This window comes from Callionymus lyra, chromosome 12 (genome assembly GCF_982586985.1).
Source record: "Callionymus lyra chromosome 12, fCalLyr1.hap1.1, whole genome shotgun sequence".
Taxonomy (NCBI): Eukaryota; Metazoa; Chordata; class Actinopteri; order Syngnathiformes; family Callionymidae; genus Callionymus; species Callionymus lyra.
The window spans coordinates 25655915-25665584 of NC_141829.1; the positions used below are offsets into that span (position 1 = coordinate 25655915).

The 9670-nt window shown below is 40.9% G+C and overlaps 1 pseudogene; it reads left to right on the plus strand.

The window, feature by feature from the left end:
• Positions 1–675: 675 nt before the first annotated feature.
• Positions 676–9118, plus strand: LOC148068784 (NAD(P)H dehydrogenase [quinone] 1-like; annotated as a pseudogene).
• Positions 9119–9670: the final 552 nt, after the last annotated feature.

Genomic DNA, 9670 nt, shown 5'->3' on the forward strand with positions numbered 1-9670 from the left:
CCGGTCTGCCAATCGTAAGGTACCAACCCAGACGCGCACGCAATGTTGAAGAGACGAGTCAGCCAAGACAACCCTTCAACACTCAGAGCCTACAGCATTTCGGGGCATATCTCATTAATTTCCGCAGCTTTCCCACTGTGGAACTTTCTCACCACCACAGCGACTTCAGCACAAAAGATCAGTGAAGCCTGCCCATCGGCCTCCAGCTCTCTCTCCACTAGAGAGGGTTGGATATCAGGGTTGAGGAGTTCCTCAGAGTACTCTTTCCAACGGCCAACAACATCCTCAGTTGAAGTCAGCAACATTGCAACCTAAACAGCTTGGACACTCTGAGGGAAGGCCCTCTTCTGAGGTGCTTGACTGTTTTCCAGAAACGCCATGGTGCCGACCGAAAGTCTTCCTTCATGGATTCTCCAAACTCTTCCCACACCTGCTTTTTAGCCTTTTCTTAAGGAGTCTGGCAAGACACTAGGTCTCGATAAGATTCCTTCTTCAGTCGTACGGCTTCCCTGACATCTGGTGTCCACCATGATGTCCTTGGGTTACTGACCACCGCCACAAGTCAGATGATACGATAACAAAATTGATTATTTACCTCTGGCATAGGGTGCTCTGGTACCAAGTACACCTATGAGCTTCCCTATGTTCGAACATGGTGTTTGTGATGGACAAGCCATGACAAGCACAGAAGTCCAAAAACAAATGACCGTTTGGATTAAGATCAGGCAAACCGTTCTTCCCAATCACGCCTCTCCAAGTTTCTCCATCATTGGCCAAGTTTGCGTTGAAGTCTCCCAGAAGGAGAATGGAGTCCACAGGTGGGGCCCCGTACAGGACCCCTCTAAGGACCCCCAAGAAGGCCGGATACTGTTAGGGTGCATATGCACAAACAACAGTCAGAGTTATACATCCGTTCAGTCTAAGCCGTAGGTAGGCAACCCTCTGATCCACAGGAGCGAACTCCAATATACAGGCGCTCAGCCGGGGCTTTTGAGTATCCCCACATCCCCCTGACGCCTCACACCATGAGCAACACCGGAGAAGGACAGATTCCAGCCCCTATCGAGGAGCTAGGTTCCAGAGCCCAAGCTATGCCTGGAGGTGAGCCCCACCAGATCCAATTGGTAAGGCTCCATCTGCCGTGCAAACTCAGGCTCCTTACCCCACAAAGGGGTGACGTCCACATCCCCAGAGCCAGCCGATGCAGCCCAGGTCTCGTACCTGCATCGTTTTCCACAGGTGGTGAGCCCATGTGATGCAGATGGAATGGATGGAATGTCAATTCGGGTTGAACCCGGCCGGGCTACGCAGGTCATCCGGCCACCAGGCGCCTCGCTATCGATCCAAAGAACCCTTACCCTCTTGGTGTGGGAAGGGTAAACTTAATTTTAATTCATTACGATTTGTGGAGACGATTTTGGACAATACTTAGTCTGAACTCTTATCCAGGACCTGTTTGCCATGGGTACCCCTACTAGAAGCCTAATCACTCATTACCAGGCTCCCGGCAATATAGCTCACTGAATCATTGGGATACACAAACTCCCCCAACACGGTAAGGTGATGGTCCTTGGAGGAGGAGCAGAAACCCCAATTGCGTTATGTGACGCAAGACTAGAGCAGTTTTATCCTGTACTTCTCGCTGAGAGGAGGCAAGGATTAACGAATCGTCCAAATATGTCAATATTCTGACTCCTCTTGACCTTATTGGCTACAGTGCTGTCTCTACGCACTTTAAGAATGTCCTTGGAGCTAGCGAGTACCCGAACGGCAGGCAAGTGTACTCGAAAACCTCGTCCACTACCGCAAAATCTAGATATTATCTGTGGCGAGGAATAATCGTCAAGTGAAAATAAGCATCTGTCAGATCTATTGATGTCATCCAAGCGTCTGGTCTGACACACTCCAACAGTTGTCTAACTGTCAACATTCGAAATGGTCTCTGCGCTACATAAGAATTTAGAAGATGCAGATCCAGGATTACTCTCATCCTGCCTGATTTCTTCGGAACCAGGAAGTACTGGGAAAAGAAACCTTTCTCCATCTCTGAGCTGTTAACATGTCTACTGGTTCCTTTCTGGAGGAGATCTAACAGTTCTCTCTGTAAACATGTCATGTTTGAGTGCGACATGTTGTTTTTAATATCCCGTTGTAAGACGGTGGTTGACAGCAGAATTGCAATGCGTAACCCTTTCTTAACATTCTGTCGAGCCATGCGGACAGTGGACCTCATAGACTCACCCAGGACAGATGAAAATCTGTCAGTGACGGGGAAAACTGCATCATAGGTTGACCATAAGAGCGTCTGATAAATGATACTTCACTAATGTTTATTTTTATCAATAATGGGAAAGCAACAGACAAAGGTTTCAGATGGAGTCTCCTTTATGAAGAACACACCAGTAAAAGCACAAAAGAAGCCAATCTTGGACTTATGTTCATATTGTGTACCAGTTGAACATTAATGTAAGTTAGCGCCAAAAATGATGTAATGTTAAATAAAGTTAAGGACTAAGGAAGTGAGACAAATGGCAGGAGCAGAGGGCCTGTATAGTGGGCCGGACCCTTCCCTAAAGTTGGGCTGAGAGTAGATTTAATTTATTCAGGTGCCGAGGCGGAAGCCTCAAGGGATAAACCAACAGCGAAGCCCGTTACAGGGGGGAGTATGTGGGTAATATAATTGAATTTAAAAGACAACAAACATTATTAGCGTGCTGAAAAGTAAATAAAACAACTACACACTAGCTTATACATAAAATAAAAATTTAAATAAACAACTAAGCTCTCCTTCTCAATCAACAGACACCAGACACCAAATCCTCTAGAAAACCTCTTTGTCTCTTTTTCACCTCACAAAGTTAACAAGTGGGCACTTCTGGTCACAAAATGTTATTTTTTTCTGTCTTTCAACAATCTTGTGGATCAAGAAAATCACACTTCTGGTTACAGGTTTTTTTTATATAAATGAACAAATAATAAAATAAAGTCTACTTTCAGGTTTGTTGACAAAGACATGAAGTGAATCATGACACAGCAAAGCTCATAAGGAAGAAAATGGATGAAAATGTGTCTTCACAGAGAATCATCAATCTGTTCAACTACAGGACAATCTAGGACATCTCCATGGATGAACTGTTTCCTGTTCTTACTGTCCTCAAGAGGAACATCTGGACAGGTTTGACCTGAAGAAATATTCTTCTTTGGAAGAGGGATTTGAGAGGCTGCTGCTGGTGGTCCAAGCTGCAAATTAAGTTCTGTAAGTTAATCAAAGACCGAATGATCTTTGATGCTATGAACTGAACATTAATGTTTGATTTCTTTAATTGATTTTATTCAGGTGGAACGGGTATAGACTGTCAGAGAGAAGTTGTTCACTTCTGTCCTCAGTCCGTGAATTTAACAGTCTTGTTACTCATCACCTCACACGGTATCATTCAGTTTAATAAGCTCACTTGGCAGAGCAAAAGTCTCATGCGAAAAGTTGACGCTTCCAGACCCTCATCCGCTTATTTTCTTATTCATTAAAGGCTATTTATTTTTGTACACGATGATAAATGCAAAACACTATTACTGAACACTCTTTCACTTCAATAAAAAAAATAACACACAGAAAACAAAGACTTTCTATCAGAGAATAAGACAGAAATGCTGTTTTTTTTTATTGTGAGTTTGATGAGTTCACTGTTGCCTGAAGTTACAGATTTTATTTTTCATATTATTTAATTTATTTAACAGTTTGAGTTTTGTATTGTTGTGCGTTTTTATTACAGTGTTAAGACACTCAAAAATTGTCAATCGTTATTGGCCACAAGAACTATAATTGGTGCACCCTTAATTAATTGTATTTGTCTTTGTTTATTTACGCTTGGCAAGTTTCCCTTTATCCCTCTCTAACAAAAGTTGTTTTTTTTAAAGTAACTAGTATTGTAAGTAAGTTACTATTTTAAAGTTACATACCCAACACTGGTCGTCAGTTTGTTCAGTGAAACAGCTGATTTTAACTTGCATCAGCAGGTTTCTCCTGTAGCTGTGTCTTATAGGTTTTAGCATAGAATCGACAGATGCTTCAACTTTTTCTTTGTCCAGGGGTTTATTGTGTTTGTAATAATGATTTAAGTTTCTCTGCTTATACTTGGTTTGTTAAGTGAAAATGATTGTTTTGAACTGCAGAACAGAATATAAATGATATTTTAGATGACACACACATTTGTAGAGGGATGAAGGCATGAAGAATTAAGCATATACCCGAAACAAAGTCACAGTGACACTAGTGGTGGTGAAGTTTATAGAAAGGCTGTGTCTTGATGACTGGGAAGTTGAGGTTAGACAATTGGAACCATAAGGACTGGATGTGTGTGAGGAGGTGGTAGGTCGAGTTGTGAGGCTGCAAGAGTAACTCATAGCAGAAGAGACGGGTTTAAACTTGACAGCTATATAATAAAATGTTTGGAGGAGGAGCTATGATTATGTGATCGGATAAGAAGGCGGCTGATACACCCAGAGCACTGGATGAGTGAAAGCAAGACTGAGAAGATAGGGAAGGATTTGTAAGATTGAGATTACAGACATTCTTACTAATTAAACGTACGCTAAGCTTAACAAATACCAACTTGTGAGAATTTAGCCTGTTGTTGCCACAGACTTGTTCTGCTCTTTGAACCAGCATCACAAAAGCACTTACAAATTAAGAAAATAACGAAAGAAAGTGTAATCATTCTTTTGACTATAACCCAAACATGATATTTTCATTTCTTGGATCCACTTGTTTTTTCTCCACAAGGAAGTCTGGAACCTGATTGCTTCATTTTTTATTTAGCAAGTCATATTTTGGAATTTACCTGGTACAACCTGACACCTCCTTTTTGTGAGAAGAAACACAACCGTATAGTATAACCGATAAAGGCTTTACATCATATTTATTGTTCTTTATTGGTTCAGAAGCTGTAAATGTATGTAATACTGTATGTGTGTAATACACATTTAGTAAAAGATTAAAGTAAAACAAAGCCAAATACACACAAATGGCTGAATTTGGTTTGAATAGAAGAAGAGTAGGATATATTGATCATATGTTTGAATTGGGAAGATTCATGAAGTGACAGTTCATTATTTGACTTATAATAAACCTAATTAACAAACATGTTACGGTGATCAGATGGAGAGTAGTTGTCAGCCACTCTCTAGGATGGATGAAGTCATGTTTGGACCTAAAAACCATGTGAATGATTTAAGAGTCCAGAAGTCCACCTGGTCAACAAAAATCTCTCGTCATTTGCTGACTAACTCAGCAGAAATAAAACTATTTAGAAACTATTTTCAAATCATGAAGTGAAAATTGAAAGAAAATTAGAGAGACAGCAGAATATAAAGTTTCTTTAACAACATACAAGCCCATTATTTTTGTTCCTTTTTTATTTCGTCTGAGAGAGCTGGACCTGACCTGTCCAGGAGGACCGGGACTGGAGCAACTGTCTGCTGGATTGGAGAATTCAGGCTGGAAGCTGAAGACTCTCAGGTTGACTGAGTTGCAAAGCAGATAGATAGCGTACATTTAGTGATGCTCCTCAAACAGGGTTTGAAGGAATATGAAGAGAAGCAGGCTTAAAAGGGTCCCAGCCAAAATGTGATCTTGGTCATTAGAGGATATTTGTTTCATTTTTTAACATGTAATTTTGCTTCGAAACGTATCTTACTCTTGTTCAATAAATAAAGAAATGATCATTCCAGGTCAAAGCAAAGTCACAATTAGTCTGTCAAACTGAGCCTGAGAAACCTGGGTATTGTAATTGACAAAGACATGTCTCTAGTACAACCTGCAAAAAAAATGACCAAAAGGTGTTTCCTTGAACTGAGAAAAATCTCTAAACTTAGGAAAATGATATCACAACATGATCTGGAGCTTGTAATCAGTGCGTTTGTGTATTCTCATTTGGACTATTGCAACAGTTTATTTTTATTCAGTTCAAATTATTTTAATAAGGAGCTGTCTCGCCTGCAGTTAATACAAAACTATTTTGTATTCTAACCTCAAAATGACTTGGAACTCATAAGATCTGAGGTATATTTACTTAAAAAGTACATGTTGTAAACTTGTAAATGACTCAAGAATGATGAGTTGATAGAAAAAGGAACATTTAAATTAGAAAATAAACTATGTGAAATACTTTCTGTTGATGTTGGATGTCATAAAATGAACATATATATCTTATTTTGCTCTAATTCTGACAAACACACACACACACGTGCTGTGTCTCAAATTGCGTACTTCTCTTAGTATACTGGCAGTAAGTATGCATCAGGATAGTGTACGTACTAACTATTACGCAAATTCCCGACAGATAGTATGTCTCAAATCAAACACTGCCACTACGCACTAACCGGATATGACGTAACTTCCGTTTACAACGTCTACGTCACTAAGATGGCGGCTGTTTAGGGTAGAAAGCTTCAATCTACCCATACTCAGTTTTGTGGGCTTGTTAGTACGCCAATTTAGTATGCATGGCGCACTAAAGAATCTAGATGCACTTATGCACTAGAAAAACTAACTTTTAGTACGCAAGTATGTAATTTGAGACACAGTTACGGACACAGAGAAGTTGAAAAAAAGCGGTGTAAAAGCTGCGAGCTGATTGGTTGTTCCTGATTGTTGATTGGCAGCACTTGTGCGGACTAACGAGCCGGCTGCTGTCAGGAGTTAAAAAGCAGAAGCTTCGCATCTCTGATCCACTGAGACTCAACTAAGGTCAAAGGTCCTCTCTCCCAGCTACCATGGGTGAGTTTGTCTTTGGATCATTTTGCTGAACTGCCTCCGTTTGTTTTGACTACCAAGTTCAAAATCTCAAGTTAACATTTGATCTTAACTGTGTAGGAAGAGATTTAATCGCAACTTTTTTTTAAATGTAATAACTTTAAATAATAATCAAACTCTAGGTGTTAAATGTTAAATAGTGATGGGTCGATGAGAGGCATGAAGCGTTTCAACGCATGTCGATACTGTGTCACTGAATACTGACAGTGTATATACACGTCGTATTTTTGTTATTGCTGTATCTCAACTGAAATTGTTTTTAAACCCCTTGCCTCTGTAGCACTCTGACTTTTTTGGAATATAAAGTACATTTGCCTTCACTACAAAAATGTATTTTATATTATGTGAACATGTAAGAATGAATGAAGTGTTTTTTTTTTTTTCTTTAAGAGTTTTAAAATTAAGTTGGTTTCTCATTTTTGATACCGTTCCTCCTGAAAACATAGAAAAGATGCCTCAGCATTGAGGAGTTTGATTTATTAAAATGAGACAATTCTGTCAAAGACATTTAACCTGAACCAAACAATATAAATAGTAAACCAAGATTCACTTTAAAATAAGTTTGAATTAAAAAATAAGTGGAAACTACGAAAGTTTAATTAAATGCCCTTTTTGAAACAAGATTAAAATGCTCTATAATTTTAGTTCTGAAACGCAAATGCTCCGCGATCCCGTTGACGGATGCGCTTCCATTTTTAACAGTTTGGCGCATCATCTTCAACAGTCGCGCTATCGGTCACGCAAGTTTCTTAAAGCGATACACGCACCGACGTGTGTGTTGCTGCCTGAGCTCGACGCATGCGCTGACGCATCCCATCACTATTTAGTGCAGCCTGATCTTCACATGACTAGACATGAAATGAGCAGTGGTCACTTTTGAAGCAAGTTTGTATCCAAATACTGACAGATTACCATTTACACATTAATAGAGTACCTGATGGTCATTTGAACAGTAAAAACTTTTTTTTTTTCTTTTTTACACACCATTTGAGGAACGGGATCACAATATGGAACGTGCCCAAACTTTTGTCTTTAAAAGCTTAAGGTGTTAATTGAACTAAACATTCGCCCTTTAGAGAAACTGTTCAACTTGCTTAGGGCCTGGCAAGAACCACTAATGGCCAACAGGCATGGCTGCTGTGGGTTGAACTGCAGTCAAAGTAATAGTCTATGGTTCCTGGAGCAGTGTGACTCAAAGGAGTCATGAGTTTGCGTTTGGTACAACTTTCATTTCTTAAAATGTAATGTTAAACTACAATCTCACTCTTTCAGCTTCAAAGAAGGTTCTGATCATCTACGCTCACCAAAGCTCTGGCTCCTTCTCTGCTGCGGTCAAAGAAGCAGCTGTTCAGGTTCTCACTGCTCAGGGCTGCAGTGTCCAGGTGTCCGACCTGTACGCCATGAAGTTCAAAGCTGCTGCCACTGCTGAGGATGTTGGTGGGTAAAAGATGAGGGTTTCTGTGGTCTAGTCTGAAGTCTTGTCGCCTACAGGAGAGGCAAAGGACCCCAAACACTTCAAATATGCTCAGGAGACCAAGCTGGCCTGGGAGGAGGGAAGACTCTCTGCTGACATCACTGCAGAGCAGCAGAAGCTCAAAGAAGCAGAGCTGGTGATCTTTCAGGTGATGCTTGACTGTCGCACTTTTACTATCAGGTTCTGACTGTGCTACACTTTCAGTTCCCCATGTACTGGTTCTCCTTTCCTGCCATCTTGAAGGGATGGATCGACCGTGTCCTCACTCTGGGCTTCGCCTACACCCATGAGAAGAGGTTCACTAAGGGTATCTTCAAGGTACAACTCAAAGGAATATAGACTTTGAAAGGCGGCATTTCTTGACTGTGTCTCTGCAGGACAAGAAGGTGCTGTTGTCTTTCACCACTGGCTCTCACGAGTCCATGTTTAGTTCAAACGGCATCAACGGAGACATGAACGTGACCCTGTGGCCGATGCAGGTATGTTTGACTCACTCGTGTTCCTTAACCTTCTGACCTGGTGTCTCCCCCTAGAATGGCATCCTGCACTACTGTGGCTTCCAAGTTCTGGCCCCTCAAATCTTCTGGGCCCCATCTGATACTCCTGCTGAGGCTCGTGATGCCATGCTGGCATCCTGGCGTCTTCGTCTGCAGAGCGTCTTGACTGAAGAATCCCTGGCCTTCCCTCCCCTTGAGGACTTTGACGCAGAAAAAGGCTTCCTGCTGAAGCCAGACGTCCAAGAGAAGCACGCCGGAAAGGAGTTTGGGCTCACTGTGGGAATCCACCTGGGGAAGCCCCTGCTGCCTTACAGCATGATGAAGGCTGGAGTCTGATCGTGTCACAATAAACATTTTGCTTGTATATATGCTGGTCATTTGCTTAATATTTTGTCCCAAAGATATCTTTTTTTTTTTTTTTTTACTCAAAACATGTAAAGGGTTATTAGATTATTCAACTTTACATTCTCTAAATTGATATCAGGATCTTAATGGTTAAGTTATCCAAGAGGTTCAGATCAAAGCAACTGATAAGATGCAATGTCTTCCCAAAACTCCAGTTGACTTGCTTTGGTTCCCTGTGGATGGCTGTTTCTGTTCAAACAAGGATCAAAATGAAAGTTGGTGACATTGAAACTTTGTCTCCCACTAAATGGGTTTTAAGGTTTATCTTGCATGGTGAACTACTTCTTGGCTGTGCCCTCAGACCTGCTCCCTGTTAAGTTAACCTGATGAGAACAAATTTCTCTTGAGGCAGTGGTTATATGCTTGGTCTGTTTGACTAGGCTTCTATTTCTAAGGTATGATTTGACACCAGTTATGCTAATCTCTCACGTGTATAAAGGGACTTTAATGTGAGGTCAATTTGAGGGTCTAATGAAATTTTAA